Source organism: Pan paniscus, chromosome 13 (genome assembly GCF_029289425.2).
Source record: "Pan paniscus chromosome 13, NHGRI_mPanPan1-v2.0_pri, whole genome shotgun sequence".
Taxonomy (NCBI): Eukaryota; Metazoa; Chordata; class Mammalia; order Primates; family Hominidae; genus Pan; species Pan paniscus.
Genome location: NC_073262.2, coordinates 79,452,742 through 79,480,384, shown reverse-complemented (window position 1 = coordinate 79,480,384; position 27,643 = coordinate 79,452,742). Strand labels below are relative to the sequence as shown.

Sequence of the window (27,643 nt, the reverse complement as noted above, 5' to 3'; positions counted from 1 at the left end):
TATCGTGCTAAAATGACTCTTTTCCCCATTCCATGCAGTCAGCCCAATTTTCAATTATGCCACTTTACTGGGAATTCTAATTTACACAGGATGAGATTCCTCAAACACAATTATTTTATTCACTATATTTAAAAGGAATATGGTACTTCTATAATAGTTCTCAACATTGTGTATTAATTATAATGAGCACATTTTGGATACTAAATGGTGTGAAGTGAAAACATAACCATAAAATAAGCTCTATTTATAAAATACCCCCAACCCCTGCTAATTACTTACAACAATTTTATATCTATTTGCTCATCTGTCTTCCCAGCATCCCTGGGAGGTTACCTGCTTTACTACTTTTATGAGTCAAAGTTGACCTGTGAAGTAAATTGAATCAAGTAATTATTTGCAGAGGCATTCCAGGAGTAAAGCAAGAGCAAACATTGAAAGTGTGTTCCAGACAGCTAATTCCAGTTTGCAAAAGTTACCAGTTCAGATTTTGGTAGTTCTGTGATTTTTCAATTAGTAAAAAAAAAATCCTCAATTCATGGACCTTTTAACTCTCCTTTTAAAGATTCATTTAAAAAAAAAATCTGGGCCATTTTGTGAGGCTGACGTGATAGAGAAAATAGGTCTTTTTCCAAGCTGAAAAAAGGCTGGCCCAGTTCAAGTGCTAGTTAGAGCAGGACCAGGAAAAATAATGTGGTGAAGGAATTTGAACAATGGTTTGCTTTCCCTATAGTTAGAAATGGCCAGGAGCTTCCAAAGAGCTATCCAGTTTAGTTTCTTTCCTTTTACTAAAACCCTGGAGTCGTTTTCTTCAACTTCCTCACATGCCCTTGCAGCTCTGGGGAAGCCAGAGCTGTTCTTGAAGGACTATTGGCCTAGATTTAGTGGGGGAGGGGAGATGCTCTCTGTTCTAGTGAATTATCAGAAAGCTGTGTTGCTTGCCATCTATGGGATGCTTTGATCCAAAATTTTAGTCATTGTTTCCACATTTAGGGGCTGGAATGCACATCAAAGAAGTGGGTGCACGGAATTTACTGAATGCCAAAGAAGTACAATAACATACAGAGGATATAAGCAAATCCCAGTGGTAAAATTTGCTGCCAATTCTTGCACATAATAGAGGCCCTAAAGTGACAGTCTATCTTTGACAAATGCATGATATCAATGCCAAGGGAAGGAACTAGCATGCTGAAAGGTGAATAAAAGAGTTGGAACAATTCAGTGGACTTACACATTTCCTCAGTGTGTTTTCACACAACAAGGAAAGCAGATGACACAAATGCATGAGGTAATCATAAGACAGGGCTGCAAACTCACTAGCCGTTTTAAACCAACCTGGTTCTTTCAGGATCCAGCTCTAAAGATGAGAGTAAAATGTGATTAGAAATCATTCATCTTCTGGAGGAAAAAAATGGAACAAGGAAAGTGAAAATAGCTTTCTTGTTCTGTCTTGGATAGTTCCAGATTTTAGAGCCCATATGTTGTTTGCTATAACTTCCTCGCCTCCCAGGGCCAATGCATTCCAAACGCTTCAGCTAGTGTACTTCACTGAGTAGTCTCGGAAGTTAGGGCTCATTTGTATCCATAGTTTTTGTTCAAATATGGATTAATTTTGGCTAATTTCAGTGGGTGCACATAAAGTAAAACGCACAGAACTGAAACTACTGAAATCAGGCCTGTGTGTGATCATCTAAAAATCTACTTTTCAAGCTCCTTTAAGTTTTATTTTTGAAATAAAAACAATAAAATGACAGTAAAAAGTTTCCAAAAGCATTGACATTATGAGCAATTGCTAACCAAGGCTATTCCCAGAATGATTGAGCAAAATTTGGATATAATTCTAGACAAGATAACTGCCGGGCAGTGCCAGCTATAAATACTCCATTCAGAAGGTGATTTCACTATGATCCTATGGAATATGTCTCTTGTCTCTAGGGCTGGGTAACCATGTGGATGCATATTATGCTATTGTCACTAGGGCTGGCATTGGAGGGCAAAGGCAGATTCTTGTCCTCAAGCTTCAATCTTTATACTATGGAGATGAATGTGTAAGACCTGCCGTAGGTTGCTTTAAAAAACCAGACTGCGTTTGGATATTTAGAGGAAGGGGTCTCAAAAATGCCATAGTACATAGAAATAGCCTAGAGGGGTCATGGGCACAGCTGGTAGTGAATCGGGTATAAGCAAGATCAAGATCTGTGTATTTATTTGCAACTCTACTTGCTTGAGCCAGAAATTGTGCCAGCTGCAAATTGAGCCAGCATTTCTGTCCTTGGCTTTAGACAATTAGAGCAGATTTGCTTGTATACACCGAAATCATTTCCAACACAGCCCCCACAGTTCTTTGTGCTTCTTACAAAATTTCCTCTATGGCCTTGCACTGCATAATAAAGGAGCTCTTGGAAGGATCCTGGTCTGTTTATTGTGCATGTTAAGTAAATGCAATGATTTTCATTATTTCAAACTCCATAATGAAATGACTGAGTGCCCGGCAACATTAGATAATGGACAAACAACTATTCAACTGGCTGGATGAACCATGGCTCTCTCGCATTAAAAGTGTGATATTTATGAGTTAATTTAATCATAGAAGAAAATATTGAGTAGGTGACCGAGTAAAATGATGACTGTGTATTATGTTTTTGCCATGCAGCTGGATAAACATATTCGACGACAGACCTTGGCAAGAACTGCAAAGATGCTCTTGACAATGGCATGAATAAATATTAGGTGTTATCTAGAATTCACCACATTTGAGGTCGTGCGCAAAGCCAGGTAAGTTTTAACAAAAAAGAATTATAGCAGAAGCCATGTGTGCACACTAGGACTATGTAAGCACTGGAGTCTTTTTCTGCTGCCTAGGGATTGCTCTAACACTCATTCTCATCCACATCACCGAGAGATTTTCTAAATCATTACCTTTGTTTGCACTCTAGGAGTGCACTGTAGCATAAGACCCCGGTTTTAGGAATCTCGTGGTAAATTTTTCAATGACATGCACTTGGAGAGAAAAGAAATACTTTACCTAGGCTATAGAGCTGACAAAAAAAGATTATATTCTGGAGTGACCCAACCCAATCCTTGTAAACAGTAAATGAAAAAATTGCTTTGAATTGCTTCTTGAATTTCTTTAGAAGACATAATTTCTAACTACAAGAAGGACCATAAGAAAAGACAGTTTTTCAGAAGGTATTTTGAGTGAAGGTTCAGCAAGACTGATAGTCACTTAATGCAGGATTTGTATCCATGGCAGAAAGAATCAGTGTGCAAAAGAGTATCATAGAAATGTGCCATTATGGGTTTTTTTTCCTTTCCTACTCAGAATTGTCATATTACCAATAAGGAAAATTTCTTATTAAGGTCTTTGTTTTCATTTGTTGGAGTGTGCACACAATCTCTAGAAGATGAGAAGGAGGAGGGGGAGGAGGAAGAACAACAACAACTATGTTTTCTGAGCCAGTGTATGCGCCACAGGTTTCTGCTAAATCAGTGAATTTCCTATATTATTCTCTATTTTTTTAATTATACTTTAAGTTCTGTGATACATGTGCAGAATGTGCAGGTTTGTTACATAGGCATACATGTGCCATGGTGGTTTGCTGCACCCATCAACCCATCATCTACATTAGGTATTCCTCCTAATGCTATCCCTCCCCTACCCCCCTACTCCCTGACAGGCCCCAGTGTGTGATGTTCCCCTCCCTGTGTCCATGTGTTCTCATTGTTCAACTCCCACTTATGAGTGAGAACATGCGGTGTTTGGTTTTCTGTTCTTGTGTTAGTTTGCTGAGAATGATGGTTTCCAGCTTCATCCATGTCCCTGCAAAGGACATGAACTCATCCTTTTTTATGGCTGCATAGTATTCCATGGTGTATATGTGCCACATTTTCTAGTCTCTATTTTGGTGTTGTCTCAGCACTAAAATATGATGACAGGATGTGTTACAGAAGTTAGCAGAGCTTACTAGGAAAAAACATTCATGCTGGCATGAGTATTCTGGTGTCTAGTCTCAGTTGTGTGACCTTGGGCAAGTCACTTTGCCTCTCTGAACCTCAGTTTTCAATCCATAAATTATAATAACATCTGTTTGCCTATGCTTAAGAGTCTAGTTGTGAGAAGAAAACTAGATAATTGATCTAAGGCATTCATTTATTATTAAACTACAATGGATTTAATTTAAACTGCTTCATTCCAGAAAGAATTTCAGTTGCACCTAGGGAAACTAAAATGAAAATTTAAGATATTAATATGACTCACGAGCTTAATTCTTCTTTTTCTCTTCTTCTTCTTTTTTTTTTTTGAAGAGACCTTTCAAAATCTTTATTTTTAAGAGGAAATCTAGCTCACTTCCCAGCTACTTTGTCTTCCTGGTATCCTTCTTAATTACACATATTCCACCTCAGCACTTATTTAACAAATAAATATCCAGAGTGCTTAAACCAGATAGAAGTAGCAAGAGGGGTGTTTTGGAGGTATAATTGTCATAATGTGGTGATGGATTGGATATGGGAAAATGAGACAGACAAGGTATCAAAAATGACTGCCAGATTTCTTATATAGAAAACAGGAGAAGGACGCAATTTGAAGAAATCAGGAATTCCATTTTGGATAAATTCAATTTGAGATGACTGTGAAATACCCAAAGGAAGAAAAAATCCAGTAAAAGACCATAAAGGCAGCCAAAATGGCAAAAAAACACTGGGGTTGAAGGAAAAGGACTTCAGTTAAGGCCTTGATTCTGCAAGACCTCAAGAAGGGATGTATTCCTCCTGCGTTTCAGTTTCCTTGTCAGTAAAATGGAGATATTAGTATCTATCTTATCACCTTGTTGGGAGGATACAATAACAATTTTTGAAGATATTTTATAAGTTACTTTATTTCTCACTATAACAGACATAAGAAATAGCACAAAGAAACAGGGTGGACGCTTTCTCTACCGCTACTAGTTGCTTTGGGAGCCTTGGGCTACTGTGTAAACACGGCCAAGTCCAAGAATCACACTACACACAACTAGAACAGAAATGGCATCAAGAAAACCCTATGTCAAAGATGTAAATCTCTTAAAAGGGTGGGCCCCAAGTTCCTGAGGAACATGCACTTTGCTAAGAAGCACAAGAAGGGCCAGAAGAAGACGCAGGTCAATGATGTCAGGGCCACGAGTGAATCAACTGAGGCTGTCAGGGCCTTTGTGAAGTCCAAGGAGGTCAAGACCAAGATCCCAAAGGGCATTAGGTGCAAACTCAATCAACTTGCCTGCACTCACCACCCCAAGCTCAGGAAGTGTGCTCATCCCTGCATCACCAAGGGTTTCAGGTTCTGCCGGCCAAAGTCAAAGACCAGGGCTCAAACCAAGCACCAGGATGTGGCTCTGTCTCCAGCTCAGGCTCCCAAATGTGGCCAGGCCTCCACCAAAGCTCCAGGGTGGAGGCCTCTGTCTGCCAATATGAGGACAGAAGGATTGGTGTGGCCTTACAGCTGCCATCTGCCTGAGGCTGTTGACCTCCTATGCTATTCATACAAGCTGGAAATTTCTCTCCTGGAAATATCCCCACTAAATAGTAAATGTCTTTTTCTTCTTGGCATTTCACTGGCACACCTTGAGTCTTGGGCAGCATTGGCCTTCTTTTCCTTTGGATTCTCTACCTTTAAGGTAGGCCTACAAGCATGACCTCATCTCGAAGGGTACACAGAGTTAATATGGAGAAGGCTCTCCTGTGATTTACAGTTTATTAGGGTAAAGTTCCCAAGGGCAGGAATCATGGCTCTGGAATGTTATGGGCTTCCAGTGAATATTAATTGATTGGGATTCAGCATTACCATTTTACTACTAGGTTTAAATTTACGGGAAGAAGAAGAAATTTTAGTCAGTTGGTTGGAAGGGGAAACATCTCCCTCCCTGCTCACCTAGGATTGAAACTATCCACTGTGCTTGCAGAGTCGAGCACCAGCTTGTCCACGGAACCTGACGAGGGACAGAGGCCATGGAAACGTGAGGTAGGGAACTAGTCCCCATCGCTACCACCATTTATGTTTCCCTAGGGTGAACTCCTTAATCCTCCCTACAACCATACACTGAAAATCTGTGTGTGATTAACTATTTTCTGACCACCTCAAAGCCAGGCAGGGAATCTGGCTGCCAACAATAGTAGGGGTAGCTCTGGCTGTTGAAGAGATTATTGGAGAAGGCAGAAAGTAGCTCTCTTTACAGAGTCTAAGAAGGCTCATTCTTAGAGGAATAGGGTGAACAGACTCTCTATTATACTGTTAAATATAGGCTTTAGAAAACTCCAACATTTTTAAAAACCCTAATGATGCAGGAAGGAGCAAAGAAATATCTGAAATACTTCTCAGTCTTCTATCTTTTCAGAGGGAGTAAACTAGTAGATAAATGACTTGGTCTTGGATAATGTCTCTATGCAGTAATGTAAGTTTTGTTCTGTTGTCTTTCTTATATATTTTTTGTCTCTGTTTCATGCCTGAGAATGTCCAAGTGCAGCAACAAATAATCAAAACATTGGTCAAACTATCTCCATATTTTCTAAAATTGAATGCTGTTTCTGTACTAATAATTTTCCAGATATGCTCCATGACCAGTATCTGCACACAAACTCCTATTTCCTGGGTATTAAATTTCTTTAATTACTGTCTTTAGTATATCTGTCATATGCAATATAGCTAGTATATTTGGCATGATGTTTTAAAATACCCTAAGAAGGGGTCAGTCATTAGTAAATTTGCATGGCTATACAAGGAATCACTGTAAACAGATTTGGATGTTATACTTCTCTGTACATGTATAGGCTAGAATATAGATCACTTCAAAGAGAAGGGAAGACCATTTGCTATTTTGTAGCTTATAGTAAGTCTATATAAGCCTTCTTAGACTCTGTGTAAAGACAGCGACTTTCTGCCCCTTCTCAGAAACGCATGCTGCCAAGGCAAAGCATTTAGGACAGAACCTGGATCACAGTTAAGTCTTATATAAGTCTTAGCTGTATCTTCATCTTCTACTACTATTACTACTACTGCTGCTGCTAGTATTGAAAGGCCTAAGAGTTATGCCATGACTAGGGGTCAGCTAGGCTGGTTTTGTTAGATCTGCCCTGCCCTGGAATGAACCTAACACATGTGCAGTAGATTCAATGTTTGCTCCTCACCTTTGAGAGACCCTTTCGAAAGCCATCTTTGTGGGTCACATTTTTCCCATCTGCTGTCCCCTTGGAACTGCTGAGTGTCAGGGTAAAGCCCTGGGATGCAGCATGCTTTGGGGCCGTCACTCTCTACCAGTGCATCTCAAACTATCTGTAGTGAAGGATCAGTTTTGTTTTTCACTTCTAATCAGTCACAGACTGATTGGCAAAATGTAATAAACATAACTTAAAGTGAGATAAAAAACCAATACATATAAAACTCAAGTCCCTTTTCAAAATTTTAAGATTCAACATACACAAATGTATGCTGCCAAATGGCTCTGACAGTTCTAAATGCCTCCTCTCAACTCCCAACTTATCTCTGAACAGTATCCCACAGATGACAGACAGTGGGCCTCACGTTGAGTGGGGTGTCATAAAGGACAGCGGGGAACCTCATAGGCCCTTCATTTCCATACTGGTTTCCTTCCATAGGGCTCTCATCAAAGCAGGGGACACAATGGGCCAGCAGGTCTCAACCCTAGATTGGAGTGGTCAAAGCCCTGGTGTGAAGCTTGTACATTGGAGGTGGCTCAGAGAGGCCACCAGTGGAAGCTGCCCCTTGTCCAGCTGCTGGCCATCCACATAGCTGGGAATTCACAAACAGCTAAGCAATAGGCAGTTTAGTGAAGACACACAGGTGTGGAAACAGTTTGTGATAGGCAGGTTTATGGCAAATAAACACACTGTATGATATACTGTAATCCACTATATAAACAACTTTAAAATTGTCTATACTTCATATTTCCAGCATTTGGCTTTGTTAATCATATGTCTTCCTGACAGCAATTAAATAACCTTGAGAGTAAATGTACACCTGCTGTCTCCCCTGGGGAAACTACATCTCTTGTGAATGGCAGAAGTTCTCCATAAAACATAACTGAAGCTAGGAGAATTGAATTTGGAGATATGCCTTCTTTCCCTCTTGTTTTATCTCTAGTTGAACTGGAGTGCATGGCTTAATGTAGCTAATCTTTTTCTAGATCCTTATTCTGAGCTTTTATTTAGACCAAACTATTTCCCCGAGGGGCAAATTGAAGACAATGGATAATAAATGAGGTTGTAATGAGTACCACCACACAGGCTGTGAAAAGTACCACCACCAGCTCATTTGGCCTGAACCTTCACTCTCCCCAACTTCTTTTAATTCTTTCCGATTTCCACAATAGATTCCATCTGCTTCCATGAACACCGTATTGGTACTGCTTTCCTTAAAGCATGACAAACATAAGTCTGTTTGCTTGACTGAGATCCAAACAAAGTTTATTCATTAGGATTAATTAATTAAAAGTCTATGTTAATTTGCAGGCTTCCAGGGCTCACTAGATGAGGTTGCTGGCAGTGGCCCCTGCGCTGCTGCTACTGCTGCTGCTGGCGCATGGAGCTGTCATGTGGGTGCTTGGGGCTCCAGGCAGGTACACTTTGGACTGGCTGAGGCTGGATTCCTGGCTGCTGCCACACTGATTTGATGAGGCCAGTTTCAGTATGTTCGTGCACTGGGGCATGTTTGTGCACTGGGGAGTGTTCTTGGTGCTGGTGGCTCTGGAAAGGTGAAGACAGATCCACTACCAGTGCTTCATGTATCACCACTACCCACCTGGCTTCAGCCATGCAGATTTTAGCCAGCAGTTCACAGTGGGTTTCTTCCATCTGAATGGACAAGTGGGCCAATCTCTTCCAGGATTTGGAGGCCAAGTATGTAGTCGTGATACAAAGCATCACAAACTGGCTGAGTCTCATGTCTTAGAACTTAAATTCTAAGGATGTGGGGCCCTACCAGTTTGGTTGGTGAGTTGGAAACAACAGTCTGGAAGAGGAACATACACCATGAACTCTATCACTTCTTAGAATGGTTCCATCCACTCTAGCTACTTGATTTAAAAAAAAAATGGCTTCAAAACACAGCATTTTGGCAGTGTAAAAACAATGCCACAGCTATATGATCTTGTTAACAGGCACAAGTCTGATATGATTTTGTCTAATAAAGTGAGACTGTCCTGATACTTATTTGAACTTGGCTCTACAATGATAGCTCTATCAAGGAAGAGGTGGTAGTAAATGACCGATGGGGTCAGAAATGGTCCTGTCACCATGGACAGCACTACAACTGTCAAGAGAAACTTAAGCTGGGGAGGTTGCAAGACCACAAGTAAGAGATGTGTACCACCATTGACAAGAAATTCTGGGGCAATGGTTGCAACATGGCAATGTCTGACTTTGCAAGTGAATCTGAAATGGTTTTGGAACTGCTTCAGACAGCAAGTTTAAGAGGCAACTGTCTTCTCAACATTGGACAAGCTAAAGATGATCTAACTGTTCCTGTCTTCCAAGAAAGGCTTCTTGCTTTTAGGAAGTGGCTGAGCATCAGTGAGGAAGCTATCTATGCCTCTAAACCATGGAAGGTGCAATTGGAAAAGAACATGACATCTGCATGGTATACCTCTAAAGGATCAGCTGTTTATGCGATTTTACTGCACTGGCCAGAAAATGGAGTCTTAAACCTTGAATCCCCCATAACCACCTTGACTAGAAAGCACACAGTGCTGGGGAAAAAGAATGTCTGAAGTGGTCCACAGGTCTGGACAAAGGCCTTCTCCTTTTTCTGCCCCAGTTATCATCCTCTGCTTTCCCAGTTGAGTTTTCTTGGCCTGTAAAGCTGACAGGAGTGGACTGATTGTTGGAGTTCAAGAGGAAAGGGGCATTGCCTGCTGTTTGCTGCTTTGATTTGCCTTTTATAGTACCATCATTGTAATCAACTCACTTCCCTTCTCCACCCAGAGATGGCTTTTCCAGTACTTTTTAATCAAAGGAACTGAATATATTACACTGATGCTTCAATAGACCAAGCATCTGAGCTCTCTTGCTAGCATACCTCTCTCTGGTCAGCAAAAGGAGGACTGAGCACTTAAGCTCCAAGTTCATCCATTCTTAACGTTTAAAATTATCTACAACAGAAGCTTCCCTCTATTCTTTGTGTCTGATAACCTACTTGTTGACTTGGAGACTTCAGATAAAGAATAAGCCAAGTCTCCCTGTTGCTTGTGGAGGAGGTGGAAAGGGTTTGGCAAGCACAACCACGCACTATTTATTTAGCATCAGTTGTCACCGACACACTGCCTCCTCCCTACTAAAGTGCAGGAGAGCCTGGAAGGGAAGGAAAAAAGCTTGCTGGGCTGCTAGTGGTCAACTGTTCAAAAGTTTCCAAAGCGAACTTAGAGCTCTGAAATCCAACCTGTTTATAGTGATTATATATAATCTTATATATATATAAGAAAGTGAATGTGATTCTGCTCTGCCTTTAAAATACGGTCAAATGAATGCTTGCGTGCCAAAAAAATTTGGAAGTTTCTCAACCATATCTCCCACCTCCCCTTTGCAACTTGTTTAAGTTAATGTTGAATAAACTGGCTGTCTTGGAATTTCCCACAGTTTGGAGTTTGCTGATGGCATCCCTGTGATGTTTAACATGTTTCTCTGTCATTGTAAGCTGTAAATTGGTAGTTGGATTTAGAAGCTTGACCAGATTCAGGTTCAATTATTTTTTTGTCAAGAATAATGCACATGTAGTGTTCTGCACTTCTGTTAGGAGGTACGTAATGTCTAAGTGTCTCTCTTTGGTGTTTAGCAGCCATTAGTGAACACTGTCCAGAGCCATTAATTCATTAGAAGGTTGCAACATGCTGATATCTCAATTCTATCCATCCTCATTCATTTATTAGCTGGAAAAATTCTATAAAGAGAAACTTACCCTTGATTATTTGATTACTTTGAGACCATTTTTTTTAACACAATGAATTAATCCTGTAGCGTTCTTTAAAGATGATAAATGAATTTAGATTTCTGATATCATTCCAAACTTACATTTAAATATACTTGATATGTTTCCATTGAATTCATTTCATTTATCATTCCACTGAAGAGCTCAAATTATCCCATCTTTGGCCAGTTGGATCCTCTTTGGACAGAATCATAGTACTTTTTCACAGCATCCTTGATACCTGGCATGACAATATATTCCAGGCTCATTTCATAAACTTCCTGTCTGAGATCTGGAATCAGCCATCTTTCCAAGAGGTGGGTTCCTTTTGGTGGAAAATAGTTTTAGAGATGCAATCAGGGTTCTGGAGGTGCTCATTGCTAGTAGTAGTAGGTTGGCCATTGTTTCTAGGCCTTTCCAGTGGAAAGAACTAGAAAATGCATGCTTTTAAACCATAAAACATATTATGAATTAGTACTGCTACTCAGATTTATTTTCAGGACTACAATATTTTTACCTCATTGATCTTAAAGCTGTATCTACTGTCACCCAAGCTGAAAATTCCAGTTCTCAATGACACCAATATATACATATTCTTGCTTTACCCCACACTACATACACAACAGTTTCAGAATACTAATACCAGTACTGCCATAACAACATGATTCCTGAATCAATAGATGCAAACAAAACCAGTTAGAAGATATAATGGAATAGAAGACCATGTGTCTGATAGCTAAAAACAGAATACCTCAGTGTAAACTTAACAAGAAATGTTCAAAATCACTATTAGGAAAATTATTAAACACTCATAAAGGTACAAAATTAGACTTAAACAATTGGAAAGGTAAATGATAGTCACGAAGAAAACATAAATATCTTAGTTATTTCTATGCTTATTTAAATATTTAATGTAATCCCTGTGAAAATCTCATCATTTTTTCCTAGAGCTAGACAAATTGATTATACAGTGTGTTTAGAAGAATAAACATGCAAGAATAGCTAGAAAATGCCTCAAAAGAAGAGCAATGGTATTATATTAAAACATAAACCTCTAAAATTAAAATAGTTTGGTGTTAATGAATAAGCATAAGAATGGAAAAAAATAGAAAATTCAAAGGTATACCTAGTTGCACATGAATATTTAATATATGATAAAAATGGCATCTCTAATTAGTAAGACAAGGATGGAACTTTTAATAAATGGTGTTAGGGTAGCTGGGTAGCTGTATGCAAAGAGATAAAATTGACGCCACTCCTTGTACTACATAACAGAACAAATTCTTTTTTTTTTTTTTTTTTTGAGACGGAGTCTTGCTCTGTTGCCCAGGCTGGAGTGCAGTGGCACGATCTCGGCTCACTACAAGCTCCGCCTCTCAGGTTCATGCCATTCTCCTGCCTTAGGGTCCCGAGTAGCTGGGACTACAGGCACCCGCCACCACACCCGACTAATTGTTTTGTATTTTTATTTTATTATTTTATTTATTATTATTATTATACTTTAAGTTTTAGGGTACATGTGCACAATATGCAGGTTAGTTACATATGTATACATGTGCCATGCTGGTGCGCTGCACCCACTAACTCGTCATCTAGCATTAGGTATATCTCCCAATGCTATCCCTCACCCCTCCCCCCACCCCACAACAGTCCCCAGAGTGTGATGTTCCCCTTCCTGTGTCCATGTGTTCTCACTGTTCAACTCCCACCTATGAGTGAGAATATGCGGTGTTTGGTTTTTTGTTCTTGAGATAGTTTACTGAGAATGACGATTTCCAATTTCATCCATGTCCCTACAAAGGACATGAACTCATCATTTTTTATGGCTGCATAGTATTCCATAGTGTATATGTGCCACATTTTCTTAATCCAGTCTATCATTGTTGGACATTTTGGTTGGTTCCAAGTCTTTGCTATTGTGAATAATGCCACAATAAACATACGTGTCCATGTGTCTTTATAGCAGCATGATTTATAGTCATTTGGGTATATACCCAGTAATGGGATGGCTGGGTCAAATGGTATTTCTAGTTCTAGATCCCTGAGGAATCGCCACACTGACTTCCACAGTGGTTGAACTAGTTTACAGTCCCACCAACAGTGTAAAAGTGTTCCTATTTCTCCACATCCTCTCCAGCACCTGTTGTTTCCTGACTTTTTAATGATTGCCATTCTAACTGGTGTGAGATGGTATCTCATTGTGGTTTTGATTTGCATTTCTCTGATGGCCAGTGATGGTGAGCATTTTTTCATGTGTTTTTTGGCTGCATAAATGTCTTCTTTTGAGAAGTATCTGTTCATGTCCTCCGCCCACTTTTTGATGGGGTTGTTTGTTTTTTTCTTGTAAATTTGTTTGAGTTCATTGTAGATTCTGGATATTAACCCTTTGTCAGATGAGTAGGTTGCGAAAATTTTCTCCCATTTTGTGGGTTGCCTGTTCACTCTGATGGTAGTTTCTTTTGCTGTGCAGAAGCTCTTTAGTTTAATTAGATCCCATTTGTCAATTTTGGCTTTTGTTGCCATTGCTTTTGGTGTTTTAGACATGAAGTCCTTGCCCATGCCTATGTCCTGAATGGTAATGCCTAGGTTTTCTTCTAGTGTTTTTATGGTTTTAGGTCGAACGTTTAAGTCTTTAATCCATCTTGAATTGATTTTTGTATAAGGTGTAAGGAAGGGATCCAGTTTCAGCTTTTACATATGGCTAGCCAGTTTTCCCAGCACCATTTATTAAATAGGGAATCCTTTCCCCATTGCTTGTTTTTCTCAGGTTTGTCAAAGATCAGATAGTTGTAGATATGTGGCATTATTTCTGAGGGCTCTGTTCTGTTCCATTGGTCTACATCTCTGTTTTGGTACCAGTACCATGCTGTTTTGGTTACTGTAGCCTTGTAGTATAGTTTGAAGTCAGGTATTGTGATGCCTCCAGCTTTGTTCTTTTGGCTTAGGATTGACTTGGCGATGCGGGCTCTTTTTTGGTTCCATATGAACTTTAAAGTAGTTTTTTCCAATTCTGTGAAGAAAGTTATTGGTAGCTTGATGGGGATGGCATTGAATCTGTAAATTACCTTGGGCAGTATGGCCATTTTCACGATATTGATTCTTCCTACCCATGAGCATGGAATGTTCTTCCATTTGTTTGTATCCTCTTTTATTTCCTTGAGCAGTGGTTTGTAGTTCTCCCTGAAGAGGTCCTTCACATCCCTTGTAAGTTGGATTCCTAGGTAGTTTATTCTCTTTGAAGCAATTGTGAATGGGAGTTCACTCATGATTTGGCTCTCTGTTTGTCTGTTGTTGGTGTATAAGAATGCTTGTGATTTTTGTACATTGATTTTGTATCCTGAGACTTTGCTGAAGTTGCTTATCAGCTTAAGGAGATTTTGGGCTGAGACAATGGGGTTTTCTAGATATACAATCATGTCACCTGCAAACAGGGACAATTTGACTTCCTCTTTTCCTAGTTGAATACACTTTATTTCCTTCTCCTGCCTAATTGTCCTGGCCAGAACTTCCAACACTATGTTGAATAGGAGTGGTGAGAGACGGCATCCCTGTCTTGTGCCAGTTTTCAAAGGGAATGCTTCCAGTTTTTGTCCATTCAGTATGATATAGGCTGTGGGTTTGTCATAGATAGCTCTTATTATTTTTAGATACGTCCCATCAATACCTAATTTATTGAGAGTTTTTAGCATGAAGGGTTGTTGAATTTTGTCACAGGGCTTTTCTGCATCTACTGAGATAATCGTGTGGTTTTTGTCTTTGGCTCTGTTTATATGCTGGGTTACATTTATTGATTTGCATATATTGAACCAGCCTTGCATCCCAGGGATGAAGCCCACTTGATCATGGTGGATAAGCTTTTTGATGTGCTGCTGGATTCGTTTTGCCAGTATTTTATTGAGGATTTTTGCATCAATGTTCATCAAGGATATTGGTCTAAAATTCTCTTTTTTTGGTTGTGTCTCTGCCCGGCTTTGGTATCAGGATGATGCTGGCCTCATAAAATGAGTTAGGGAGGATTCCCTCTTTTTCTATTGATTGGAATAGTTTCAGAAGGAATGGTACCAGTTCCTCCTTGTACCTCTGGTAGAATTCGGCTGTGAATCCATCTGGTCCTGGACTCTTTTTGGTTGGTAAGCTATTGATTATTGCCACAATTTCAGCTCCTGTTATTGGTGTATTCAGAGATTCAACTTCTTCCTGGTTTAGTCTTGGGAGAATGTATGTGTCGAGGAATTTATCCATTTCTTCTAGATTTTCTAGTTTATTTGCATAGAGATGTTTGTAGTATTCGCTGATGGTAGTTTGTATTTCTGTGGGATCAGTGGTGATATTCCCTTTATCATTTTTTATTGCGTCTATTTGATTCTTCTCTCTTTTTTTCTTTATTAGTCTTGCTAGCAGTCTATCAATTTTGTTGATCCTTTGAAAAAACCAGCTCCTGGATTCATTGATTTTTTGAAGGGTTTTTTGTGTCTCTATTTCCTTCAGTTCTGCTCTGATCTTAGTTCTTGCCTTCTGCTAGCTTTTGAATGTGTTTGCTCTTGCTTTTCTAGTTCTTTTAATTGTGATGTTAGGGTGTCAATTTTGGATCTTTCCTGCTTTCTCTTGTGGGCATTTAGTGCTATAAATTTCCCTCTACACACTGCTTTGAATGTGTCCCAGAGATTCTGGTATGTTGTGTGTTTGTTCTCGTTGGTTTCAAAGAACATCTTTATTTCTGCCTTCATTTCGTTATGTACCCAGTAGTCATTCAGGAGCAGGTTGTTCAGTTTCCCTGAAGTTGAGCGGTTTTGAGTGAGATTCTTAATCCTGAGTTCTAGTTTGATTGCACTGTGGTCTGAGAGATAGTTTGTTATAATTTCTGTTCTTTTACATTTGCTGAGGAGAGCGTTACTTCCAACTATGTGGTCAATTTTGGAATAGGTGTGGTGTGGTGCTGAAAAAAATGTATATTCTGTTGATTTGGGGTGGAGAGTTCTGTAGATGTCTATTAGGTCTGCTTGGTGCAGAGCTGAGTTCAATTCCTGGGTATCCTTGTTGACTTTCTGTCTCGTTGATCTGTCTAATGTTGACAGTGGGGTGTTAAAGTCTCCCATTATTAATGTGTGGGAGTCTAAGTCTCTTTGTAGGTCACTCAGGACTTGCTTTATGAATCTGGGTGCTCCTGTATTGGGTGCATATATATTTAGGATAGTTAGCTCTTCTTGTTGAATTGATCCCTTTACCATTATGTAATGGCCTTCTTTGTGTCTTTTGATCTTTGTTGGTTTAAAGTCTGTTTTATCAGAGACTAGGATTGCAACCCCTGTCTTTGTTTTCCATTTGCTTGGTAGATCTTCCTCCATCCTTTTATTTTGAGCCTATGTGTGTCTCTGCACGTGAGATGGGTTTCCTGAATACAGCACACTGATGGGTCTTGACTCTTTATCCAATTTGCCAGTCTGTGTCTTTTAATTGGAGCATTTAGTCCATTTATATTTAAAGCTAATATTGTTATGTGTGAATTTGATCTTGTCATTATGATGTTAGCTGGTTATTTTGCTCGTTAGTTCATGCAGTTTCTTCCTAGTCTCGATGGTCTTTACATTTTGGCATGATTTTGCAGCGGCTGGTACCAGTTGTTCCTTTCCATGTTTAGCGCTTCCTTCAGGAGCTCTTTTAGGGCAGGCCTGGTGGTGACAAAATCTCTCAGCATTTGCTTGTCTGTAAAGTATTTTATTTCTCCTTCACTTATGAAGCTTAGTTTAGCTGGATATGAAATTCTGGGTTGAAAATTCTTTTCTTTAAGAATGTTGAATATTGGCCCCCACTCTCTTCTGACTTGTAGGGTTTCTGCCAAGAGATCCGCTGTTAGTCTGATGGGCTTCCCTTTGTGGGTAACCCGACCTTTCTCTCTGGCTGCCCTTACATTTTTTCTTTCATTTCAACTTTGGTGAATCTTACAATTATGTGTCTGGGAGTTGCTCTTCTCGAGGAGTATCTTTGTGGTGTTCTCTGTATTTCCTGAATCTGAATGTTGGCCTGCCTTGCTAGATTGGGGAAGTTCTGGATAATATCCTGCAGAGTGTTTTCCAACTTGGTTCCATTCTCCCCGTCACTTTCAGGTACACCAATCAGACATAGATTTGGTCTCTTCACATAGTCCTATATTTCTTGGAGGCTTTGCTCGTTTCTTTTTATTCTTTTTTTCTCTAAACTTCCCTTCCGGCTTCATTTCATTCACTTCATCTTCCATCGCTGATACCCTTTCTTCCAGTTGATTGCATCAGCTCCTGAGGCTTCTGCATTCTTCACGTAGTTCTGGAGCCTTGGTTTTCAGCTCCATCAGCTCCTTTAAGAACTTCTCTGTATTGGTTATTCTAGTTATACATTCTTCTAAACTTTTTTCAAAGTTTTCAACTTCTTTGCCTTTGGTTTGAATGTCCTCCCGTAGCTCAGAGTAATTTGATCGTCTGAAGCCTTCTTCTCTCAGCTCGTCAAAGTCATTCTCCATCCAGCTTTGCTCCGTTGCTGGTGAGGAACTGCGTTCCTTTGGTGGAGGAGAGGCCCTCTACTTTTTAGAGTTTCCAGTTTTTCTGCTCTGTTTTTTCCCCATCTTTGTGGTTTTATCTACTTTTGGTCTTTGATGATGGTGATGTACAGATGGGTTTTTGGTGTGGATGTCCTTTCTGTTTGTTAGTTTTCCTTCTAACAGACAGGACCCTCAGCTGCAGGTCTGTTGGAGTACCCGGCCATGTGAGGTGTCAGTCTGCCCCTGCTGGGGGGTGCCTCCCAGTTAGGCTGCTCGGGGGTTGGGGGTCAGGGACCCACTTGAGGAGGCAGTCTGCCCGTTCTCAGATCTCCAGCTGCGTGCTGGGAGAACCACTGCTCTCTTCAAAGCTGTCAGACAGGGACATTTAAGTCTGCAGAGGTTACTGCTGTCTTTTTGTTTGTCTGTGCCCCGCCCCCCCCAAGAGGTGGAGCCTACAGAAGCAGGCAGGCCTCCTTGAGCTGTGGTGGGCTCCACCCAGTTTGAGCTTCCCGGCTGCTTTGTTTACCTAAGCAAGCCTGGGCAATGGTGGGCGCCCCTCCCCCAGCCTCGCTGCCGCCTTGCAGTTTGATCTCAGACTGCTGTGCTAGCAATCAGCGAGACTCCGTGGGCGTAGGACCCTCTGAGCCAGGTGTGGGATATAATCTCCTGGTGTGCCGTTTTTTAAGCCCGTGGGAAAAGCGCAGTATTTGGATGGGAGTGACCCGATTTTCCAGGTGCTGTCTGTCACCCCTTTCTTTGACTAGGAAAGGGAACTCCCTGACCCCTTGCGCTTCCCGAGTGAGGCAATGCCTCGCCCTGCTTTGGCTCATGCACAGTGCGCTGCACCCACTGTCCTGCGCCCACTGTCTGGCACTCCCTAGTGAGATGAACCCGGTACCTCAGATGGAAATGCAGAAATCACCCCTCTTCTGCGTCGCTCACGCTGGGAGCTGTAGACCAGAGCTGTTCCTTTTTGGCCATCTTGGCTCCTGTTTTGTATTTTTTTAGTAAAGATGGGGTTTCACTGTGTTAGCCAGGATGGTCTCCATCTCCTGACCTCATGATCCACCCGCCTCAGCCTCCCAAAGTGCTGGGATTACAGGTGTGAGCCACCGCACCCGGCCAATAACAGGACAAATTCTAAGTGGATGAGAAATTTATGTGTAAAAGGTAGAACATCTAAAATATTGGAGGGAAAAAACCCTGGGTGAATTAATCTATAACCAGGATTGGAGATGACTCTCTAGAGCACACCTTAAAATCCAAAAGTAAAAAGTAAAAGAACTGCCACTTGTGATTACATGAAAACAAATGCTTGACATTTGATCCACGTGAGTTATCTTAAGCCCATTTTGCAGGTGAGAAAACTGAGATTCAGAGAGATTTAAGTATGTTGCCCAAGTTTATACAGTTAGTAAATGGCAGAGATGGAATTTGAACATGTGGCAATTGCAACTCATTGCACACTGAGCCACCTAAATTTTTGTTCACTTTAAGTACACAGAAAAATCAGAAAATAAACATTTTCCAGACTCTACTCACAATTGGGAAATATAATCATTTGTTGTTGTCATTGTTGTAGTTTGTTTGAGTCTTGCTGGGTCACCCAGGCTGGAGACAAGTGCTGTGATCATAGTTCACTGTAACCTCAAACTTCTGGGCTCATGCAATCTTCCTGCCTCAGCCTCTGGAATAGCTGAGACCACAGGCATGGGTCACCACACCTAGCTAATTTTAAAAGTTTTAGTAGAGATGGGGTTTCACTATATTGCTCAGGCTGGTCTCGAACTCCTGACCTCAAGAGATGCCTTGCCTCCACCTCCCAAAGTGCTGGGATTATAGGCATGAGCCACTGGACCCAGGCTAAAATCTTAATATTGCTAGGGAAGGTCCCATCCATTTGATTTAGACTTAATGTAAAAGAAGAATTACAGAAGAGCTTTAAAAAGCATGAGACTCTGGGGAGAAAGAGGCATGAGACTCTGGGGAGAAAGAAAGACTTTGGTATATTTTGAAGACAAAACTAAAATGTAGTATGATACAACATGTACATTTATACCTCTTAATTTTTATTCTCTTGGTCAGAGACTCTTTGTGATATCACAGCAGCACCCTCATCTAATTCTTGCTCAGAAACACCATATCAACCCTAAGAATCCTGTTTTAAATACATGAAGGTTGAAAGATTCTTCAGATCTTTTAATTTATTATCAACAAAGATGATGGCTTGGCCAAGTTGTTTTAATAGGAACAGTTCAACTGGTTGCTGGGCTCATAAATGCAGGAGGTGCCAAGTGATTGAAGGCTTCACTTCTCAGGGGGCGTCTGGTGTTCGCACAAACTAAGCAATTAGTTACAACATTCACTTCCTGCTTTTCCCATCTAATTTGTTCATATTTTAATTCTTCATTCCCTTGCAAGGTATCTCATAGCTAGGCAACAAATACTGAATTTCTCTTTCTGTTCCCTCAAGAAAACTTTGAAAGCCGATTATGCTTTCTCTCCATTAGGGGCATGGTTAATTATTGGCTTGTGAGAGCAATGCAATCTATTCATTGATTTTGCAGAGATTATTTAAGCACCCACTGATGTGCCAGACATTGTTCTTGGTGTTAGAGATACAGGGAGGGCAAGGCAGACAAGTTTTTGCTCTTGAGGATCTTACATTTCATAGGAGGAGACAGAGGAAAAGAAACAATCACAAAGCCAGGTAATATCACAGAGTGATTTATTCAGCAAATAAAACATTAAACACAGTGATGTGATAGGGGCTGGGGCAGGGAACTTCCTTAGCCACAATGATCAGAAAAGTCCCTGACTAAAGTTCAAGCCACATGAAGACCCAGGGGGATTGATGTCCAGGCAGAAGAAACAAGTGCGAAGGCCTAGAGGCAGGAATGCACTTGGGGTGTAAGAGGAAGAGAAAAAGCACAGTAGTTGGAGAAGAGCAAACTATACTGAAATATAACTGACCTCCAAGTATTTTAGGATTTGCTCATTTGTTTGTTTATTCATTTATACTCTACCTAGTTCCAAAAAGGACTTATAATAGCCCTTTGAATGTTGTTGTTCCTTACAGTGCCTATAGATACGAGAAAAATAAAAGCGAGTTCTCTAGCAGGTAAAGTCTAAACAGTATCTAGGATGGAGCATTAGGACAATCAATGCAAGATGCTTACTTTTTCTTTTGAAGACTCACACACCTTGAAATGTTATTTAAGAAATTATTTCTAAAGAAATGGTTGCACTGAATTTAATTTCAAATCAGCAGATTCATATTCTCTAATTAATCACGGCACATGCTATTTACAAAACTCCTGCTAAAAACAAGTTTCTTTTGTACACATTACAAAGAAATGTTACATAAAATTAAGCACCAAGTAATGACTTTAATTTGCGGTTAGTTAATAATACACAGATGATCGCGCGGCTGTAAAGGAAGCCGCTTGGGACATTAACAGATATGCTGGCACAGAGGAATTGGAAACAGGCAGACTGTGAGGCATTGGGCTCAGCTCTGGGTAGGGAATAAAGAGGGCTCAAGAATCAGTGGACATTTGATGCTCTGACTTTCAGTAAGAGGCAGAAGCCTGATGAAGCCTTTGCTCAGAGAAGTCTGACCTTTAGGATTTTCAAGTGGTTTCTAAGTTATTTTTTACTTCTTGCCCAGCAAAAAGGTTTTACAAAACTTAATGACATTTTTATTTAGCTGAGATTTCCTGAATGACCTTGGCTCAGAAGTACTTTTTGGCATTGCAAGAAGCTATAATTGTCCCAAGTTCTGTGAGCCACTTTAACTCAGCTAATTTCTTGGTACTTAAGTGATCCCAAGCTAAGGGACTCAGATTTTATATTTTGGGAAATGAAAATAAAATAAAGCCCTAATATTTGAAGGAAACCAATACTGCATCTCTCTGAAAGTCTGCAGGCTACATAAGTGATCATATAAACAGACACAAAAAAGAAAATGTTTGATCCCACATTGCAGCGAATGGGTGGGAAAACCAGTGGCCTCATGGCTTTGTGATTAAAGTTGGTTTAAGCCTCAAGAAAGGAAGAAGAGTGGTTAGGACACTGAAAATGGTTTGCCTTTCTCTTATGGAGCAACTTTTCTGATATTTTCTCATTTCTATTTACTCTCATCCAAAAGCCAGAGTGAGGCAGGGAAAAGGGTGAGCACAATGAGAGACTCCTTGTGCCCAGCCCTGGGAGAGGACCTCAGTGCCCCAAGACGTAGAGACTCCTGGAGGGCATCCAGGGCTCCCCTAGCTCACAGTGTCTCTTATTTTTCATTTCATGTGTTCACACACCTCCTTTGTTTTGTAGATGAAATGGTTATCAAAAAACTGCAGACTCCATGGTGACATTTTAGCTTCTTAAACAGGTGACAAACATCCCTGGCATATCTAGGTTAGAGATTACATCAGTGCCATCATTACTCCTCTCAGGCATCTATGGCTGGTCTCTATTTCCCATGGAAGCTGAGTTAAGTCATTCCTCCCATGGAACTGGATGGGAATGAGGAAGTCTGTAAACTTAATCCACAATAAAGCCTCACTGTTATCATTATTAGGCTTTGGGGCAATACAATAATACACTCACAGAGGCACACACACCATTACCAGACTAATGATGAACTGAAGATCAAAGAAAAACTTAGGGAAGCTTCCGAATGGGATTAATCAACAACTCTAAGGCAATATCATGCTGTGCTTATGTTTTCTGCAAATATTGACATTGAAGAATTAAACATGTGGCTAAAAAGGATATCTTTGTCCCTGTGAAAGAAAATTTCTATGTTACTATTTCAGATCAAAGAGAATGCAGAACAATAGAAGCAAGAAGGATCCCAAATATAGTGTTGCAACTCTCCTCACCTGCAGGAAGGGATGAGTGCTGTATATGTCTTTACTGTTTTTGTTTGTTTAATCTCTGTTTCATCACCAGTAATAAGAGTAATAATTACATTACACACACATATATTCTCTTTATAGATACAAACACATAAATATACCCATACATGTATATATTAACACACACACATAATTTAAGCTGGAAGAAGAGTGATAGAAAAGGACCTCTGTTTTTTCCTTTTTTTGAATTTGGAAAGCTATTACAGACTTCTCCAGAAACATTTTGGGACAACAGGGAAGTCTGAACACAGGAGATATGGAAATGGGGCAATAGTGAAAGAGGAAGTTCAGATGGAATATAAGGCAGAGAAAGCAGGAATGATTTCTTGAAAGACAAGGCAGAATTGGTTCTGGAAACCAGAGATCCCTCACTGAGTAAGTCGTGACTGTTTCAAACAAAATCAGCTGGGAGCTGACCAAGAAGGCAAGTGGTAATGCTTTGATGTGAAACATTTGTACACATGGTCCCACAATATGAAACATGGGTGTATGCTTCCACATAAACTTGTTAGAGCAGCCTGTTTCAGGCAAAAATAGCTCCTTTGGTATTTTCTTGACTACATTTGATACTTGTTTACTGACCATTTAAGTTAGAGCTTGAGCATTGTGATAGATTAGACTATCATTTAGCAAATATTCACTCCCTGTCCACCATCCCCAATTCCCTCCCCTCTATACCTCCATGGAGGCAGTACCTCTCTGCTTCGTTGACGTGGGGTTTGGCCCTGTGACTTGCTTGGCTCGATAGAATACTAGTAGACTTGATATAAGCAGAGCCTGCAAATGTACTTGTGTAGTTGGGCTGGCCCTTCTTTTGCTTCTGCCGTGAGAAGAAATGCCCTGGTTAGCCTGGTGGTCCAAAGAGGGTGAAGAAGACATAAGGAGCACATCTGGACCAAATCTGTAGCTTGAAATCAAGTCCAGCTGAACTGAACCTGGATCAGCCAAACCCAAATATATGAGGGAGAATAGATGATTATTCTGTTAAGCCATGGCGTTTGAGTGTGGTTTGATGTACAACATTAGCTGTGGCTAACTGATACCAGTAGAACTGCTGAATGCGCAAGTGAAGGAGGCAAGGAATGCTCATTGCATCATGCTTATAACGCACAGTGAGTAAGCGAATGGCGGAGTCTCCAGCAAGGGTGTGCAGAACATGGAAAGTGGGGGCTACCATGTAGAGCACAGTAGCGTGAGGCTCTGCTGAGCACAGGTGGAGGGTCAGAATTAGGCTGCTTGTGGAACAGCATAGAGTAGTGACTATTCTGTGTACAACTTTGTATAATCTGATATCCACAAGAGCTCTTGTTTTTGGAGCAAGGAGAGTGTGTTGGTGGTGGTGGTAGTGACTTCTTTCCGTTTGTTGTTTTGCATAGTTTTGAGATGGGGGCATAGCCATGGAGAGTTGAAGCCATGATCTAACCTCCATGTGCAACTGATCCCCTGGACTGGGTTATCACCTGGTGGGGAGAAGGGTAAGGGCCAGAGTGCGAAGGAGCTATTTTCAAGAGACATTGTCACCTGGACCCCAACATGGCCACTCTTGTGCATATCAAAGTATGGCACAGAACTAGGGTTGAGGACCATTCTCCCCTACTTCTTTGAGGCACCCAGACAGCTCTGGCTTCTTGAAGACTAGCGGGTTAGGGAGATGTCACCAGTGTTACACTTCGTTCTTACCATAGGCACCACCAGCTGGTGCTATAGTGAGGTTCCCTCCAGCCTGGCATGGGTGGAGGATCCAGGAGAGGAAGGTGTGGGGCTGCTTGAGGACCTGACTGGCAGGCATGTGAGGAGGCGAGACACTCCTTGGGGACTCCCAGGAATTCACTGGGAGGCCTTGGCAGGGATGCTTCAGCAGGGTGGGACAAAAGAAAGAAATTTGGGATAATAATGCTAATGGGAGCTCATTTGAATGCACATGCTGATGAGGCCACAGAGATATCCCAGTTGGTTTATTGTTGAAAGTTAACTGTAGCTGGCTCAATTCCCACTGTCAATACCCACAGAACTTTCTTGGTGATTCTGGAGGGTGGGGGTGGGGGTCTCTCTTCAACTGCACATTTAGCCCAACAACCCAGCCCTACTGGAAGGAGAATATCACCAAGATATTGCCTCAGTGAAACTTCCACTGCATCACTTCAGGATGAAAACTCACAGGCTCATAATAATGTTGACAATTTATGTTGATGAGAGTTACCAAAGACGTGTAATTGCTCAAGAGAAGTAGATGTATATTAAGAGAGAAAGGAAGAAGAAAGAAAGAAAAGAAGGGGGTAGAGAGAGAGAGAGAAATAGAGAAAAGAATAATCCCAATTAAAGATGTAAAAACTTTGAGATATACAAAAGTTCTTTTCTAACCACTGGTAACACCAATGCCTCTTTTTTCCCCCAGATAATATGATATTTAACAGAAAACATAATACATTTATCATCAATGATGTAGAAATGATACCATTTCAGGAAGATAGAGATGGAAAATGGTCCCTTAATATTCCATGGCCTTGGTATAAAAAGTGAGTCACATCCACTCACAACTCAGGAAATTTCTTGATCTAAGTGCATGCTGCACTGCCCCTGCTCCCAAGATGAGATAATAAATTCCGTCTGTTACTCTTTTTAGTTTTTTAAAAAAACATTTTGGTATCATCTGTAGAGTTTAAAATACCAGTGGTTTTATGAATCCCAAAGCAGCTGTTTGTCTGAAAAAAGTCTCACTGTCCCTGGGAAGTTTTCTCCAAGAAAGAGAAGTAAAAGATATTACAATTTTAATGTAATAATTGGTCTATATAAGAGAGAAACAGCAATATTTACAACATTGTGAGTCAAAGCTTCTCATTAGAAGTTCTCATAGAAGGAACTTAAACAAGTTAAGGGAAAGATATACTATTAATGAAGGGAAACACTTATTCTCCAGTCAGTCATTCATTTATTCATGCAGTAAATATTAGTTGAGCGCCTACTCCAATTGAAGCCTTGAGGACTATGTTTGATTCTCCCTTCTCGGCCAAAGATGAGAGAAAAGCTCTATATGACAGCCAATCCTCTCATCAATTTAATCTTTCTATTCTTTCAGTTGGTCCAATATCAATGGGAAAAATTGACTTCTGGCTATGCAGCTTCTGGAAGCAAAGTCAGATAATAAATATAGTTCGGATCATGAACAGGCCTACCTGGCTCCAGCTTGTTGTGCTGGCTCAACTGGCTCATGAGTTCATTTTCCAGCTCCTCCCATGCTTCATACTGGGGAAAATGATCCACGGGCTACCCAAGGTGCATTCCAGTGTGTTCAAGGAGCATCCACAAAATCCAGTGTCCCTAAGTAGCAAAGAGAAGTGGAGGAGAAAATCAAAAGATGAGCAGGAAAACGTAATATGGTCAGTGGGTCAGTATATCTGGCAGGAATCCTACCATATTTTCAGCTGGGGATCTAAAATAGAATGCAGTTCTGCACTATACCTGAAAAAAGCGATTTTCTCTGGGATGCATAACCCCTGAATCCTCTATATTGGTTTTTATGTCTAAATCTCAAATCCTAAACAGGTTTATCATATATTTAGGAGACCAGCTATGTACATAAGCTCATGAACACTGAATCCCAGCTCTGTCACTAACTCTATGACCCTGGGCAAGGTACTTAACTTCTTTGTATCAGCTTTATTTATTCACTCACTTATTTATTCATTCACTCAACTAACACTTATTAAGATCCTATTATGTGTCCAGGTACCCTGCTAGGCGGTGAAACAAAAGAGACAGAATCTCTAACCTCAGAACACAACATACTAGTGAGAGAGACAGCAAAAAAAAAAAAAAAATCCAACAAATGAAAAAAATATTTTTTTAAATGTGAGAAGTGTTATGAAGAAAACAAACAAGGAGCTGAACTGGAGAAAAAGATATTTGCATTAGATAAAATAATTAAGAAGAATCTTTACATAGAAGCATCATAATCTTGGGAATAATAATATGCTTAGGTGAAAATTGGAATAATAACACAGTCTTCATTGGATCATGGTGAGGCTTAGTTAGATGATGCATGCAACACATTTGATTTAGTGCCTGAAGTATAGGAAATGTTCAACAAATGTTTATTATTATTTCTTCTATCCTAGGCTGGACTTAGCACATAGACTTAGTACGTAGTACTAACAAACACATGGCTTTGCACAAAGTAGGAATTTAATGTGTGTTGGTGGTGAGTTATGAGAGTGTGGTGACATGGTGCCACTCCTCTATCCAGTCGCTATTCACAGTCTCTGGCAGCATCAGAGGGGCTAAAATTGCCCTCTTAGGCACATACCTATGATAGAAAGGGATATATCATCCTCTGGATCCCCAGAGTGGGTCCCTGCGGGATAATATTGTTCCAGGCAGAAATCAAGATAACCCTGGTACTGATTTGTGTCTCAGTCGCTCACAGTATAAACAGAAGCCACCAGGGCTGTCCACTCAGCACTTCTTCCCAGGCACAGGAAAAAAAATGTTTCTTTTATAAAAGAAAGATGAAAGAAGGGCATTTTCAGTCTAGTCTGCAGCTCTTTAGAACATAAACTGCTCAGCCCGGGGGAATTGAAATGGATGAAGCATATGCAACGTCAGATAATGAACGGAGTTTGGGTGAAAAAGATGATAAAAGAAATTGCTTGTTTTTATTTTTCCATCCATAGTGATTGATAGATGAAAAGTGGTCAGTAGTGGTACCAGTCTCACTGATGTGGAACATTTAGGGAAGAGGGCAGCAGTATCTCTGTGATCTCACAATGGATGTAACAGGATTTATTATTTTTAATTCATAAAATAAAATTTCAAATAGACACAAATCATGTGAATTTCTAGGACCACTACTTATTATACATGAGAAGTAAAACTACCACATTTACTGGTCTGCTGGTAGAATTCAGGAGACATACTTCTATCCTTGAGGATGGTATGTTGGTCAAATTATTAATGAGATGAACTATGGAAAGGGGAAAGAATACAGACTGAGTGGTGGACAATACCTTCTAATCCTGGGCTGTCACTTACAGACGTGGGCCAGACATTTGTGTTCTCTGGGCTTCCTGATTTTTGTGCCATGCAGTGGTTATAGGTATGTTGTGATCTAATAAACCCCTGGCCCATGAGGCCTGGGATAACTGAGGTCCTGAGCTGATCATCAGTCCAGGATTCCTTGAAAGCAGTTTGAGGGGATTCTGACAGCATGTCCCATAGTCCCTGCAGGTGGCAAATACCACAAGCTTGTCTGCCACACACTCACACACTGAGTGCTGC

The 27,643-nt window shown here is 40.5% G+C and overlaps 2 long non-coding RNA genes and 1 pseudogene across 4 annotated transcripts in view; 2 read left to right on the top strand and 1 right to left on the bottom strand.

Annotated features, from left to right (window-relative positions):
- Positions 1–22,335, top strand: part of LOC134728734 (uncharacterized) — a 44,472-nt gene extending 22,137 nt beyond the window's left edge. Inside the window, exons 2-3 of the long non-coding RNA XR_010109504.1 lie at positions 2,651–2,772; positions 22,268–22,335. This is a non-coding gene — a long non-coding RNA (uncharacterized LOC134728734). The remainder of the gene's footprint in view (positions 1–2,650; positions 2,773–22,267) is intronic.
- LOC134728732 (uncharacterized) overlaps positions 1–27,643 on the bottom strand; it is a 186,201-nt gene that overhangs the window by 8,747 nt on the left and 149,811 nt on the right. For 2 of the 3 annotated variants that reach the window (XR_010109499.1, XR_010109501.1), the window contains one exon: positions 25,543–25,687. This is a non-coding gene — a long non-coding RNA (uncharacterized LOC134728732). Of the gene's footprint in view, positions 1–11,049; positions 11,271–25,542; positions 25,688–27,643 lie in introns of all 3 variants that reach the window. The other variant, XR_010109500.1, reaches the window with a different exon arrangement.
- Positions 8,938–9,862, top strand: LOC100995863 (tissue alpha-L-fucosidase-like; annotated as a pseudogene).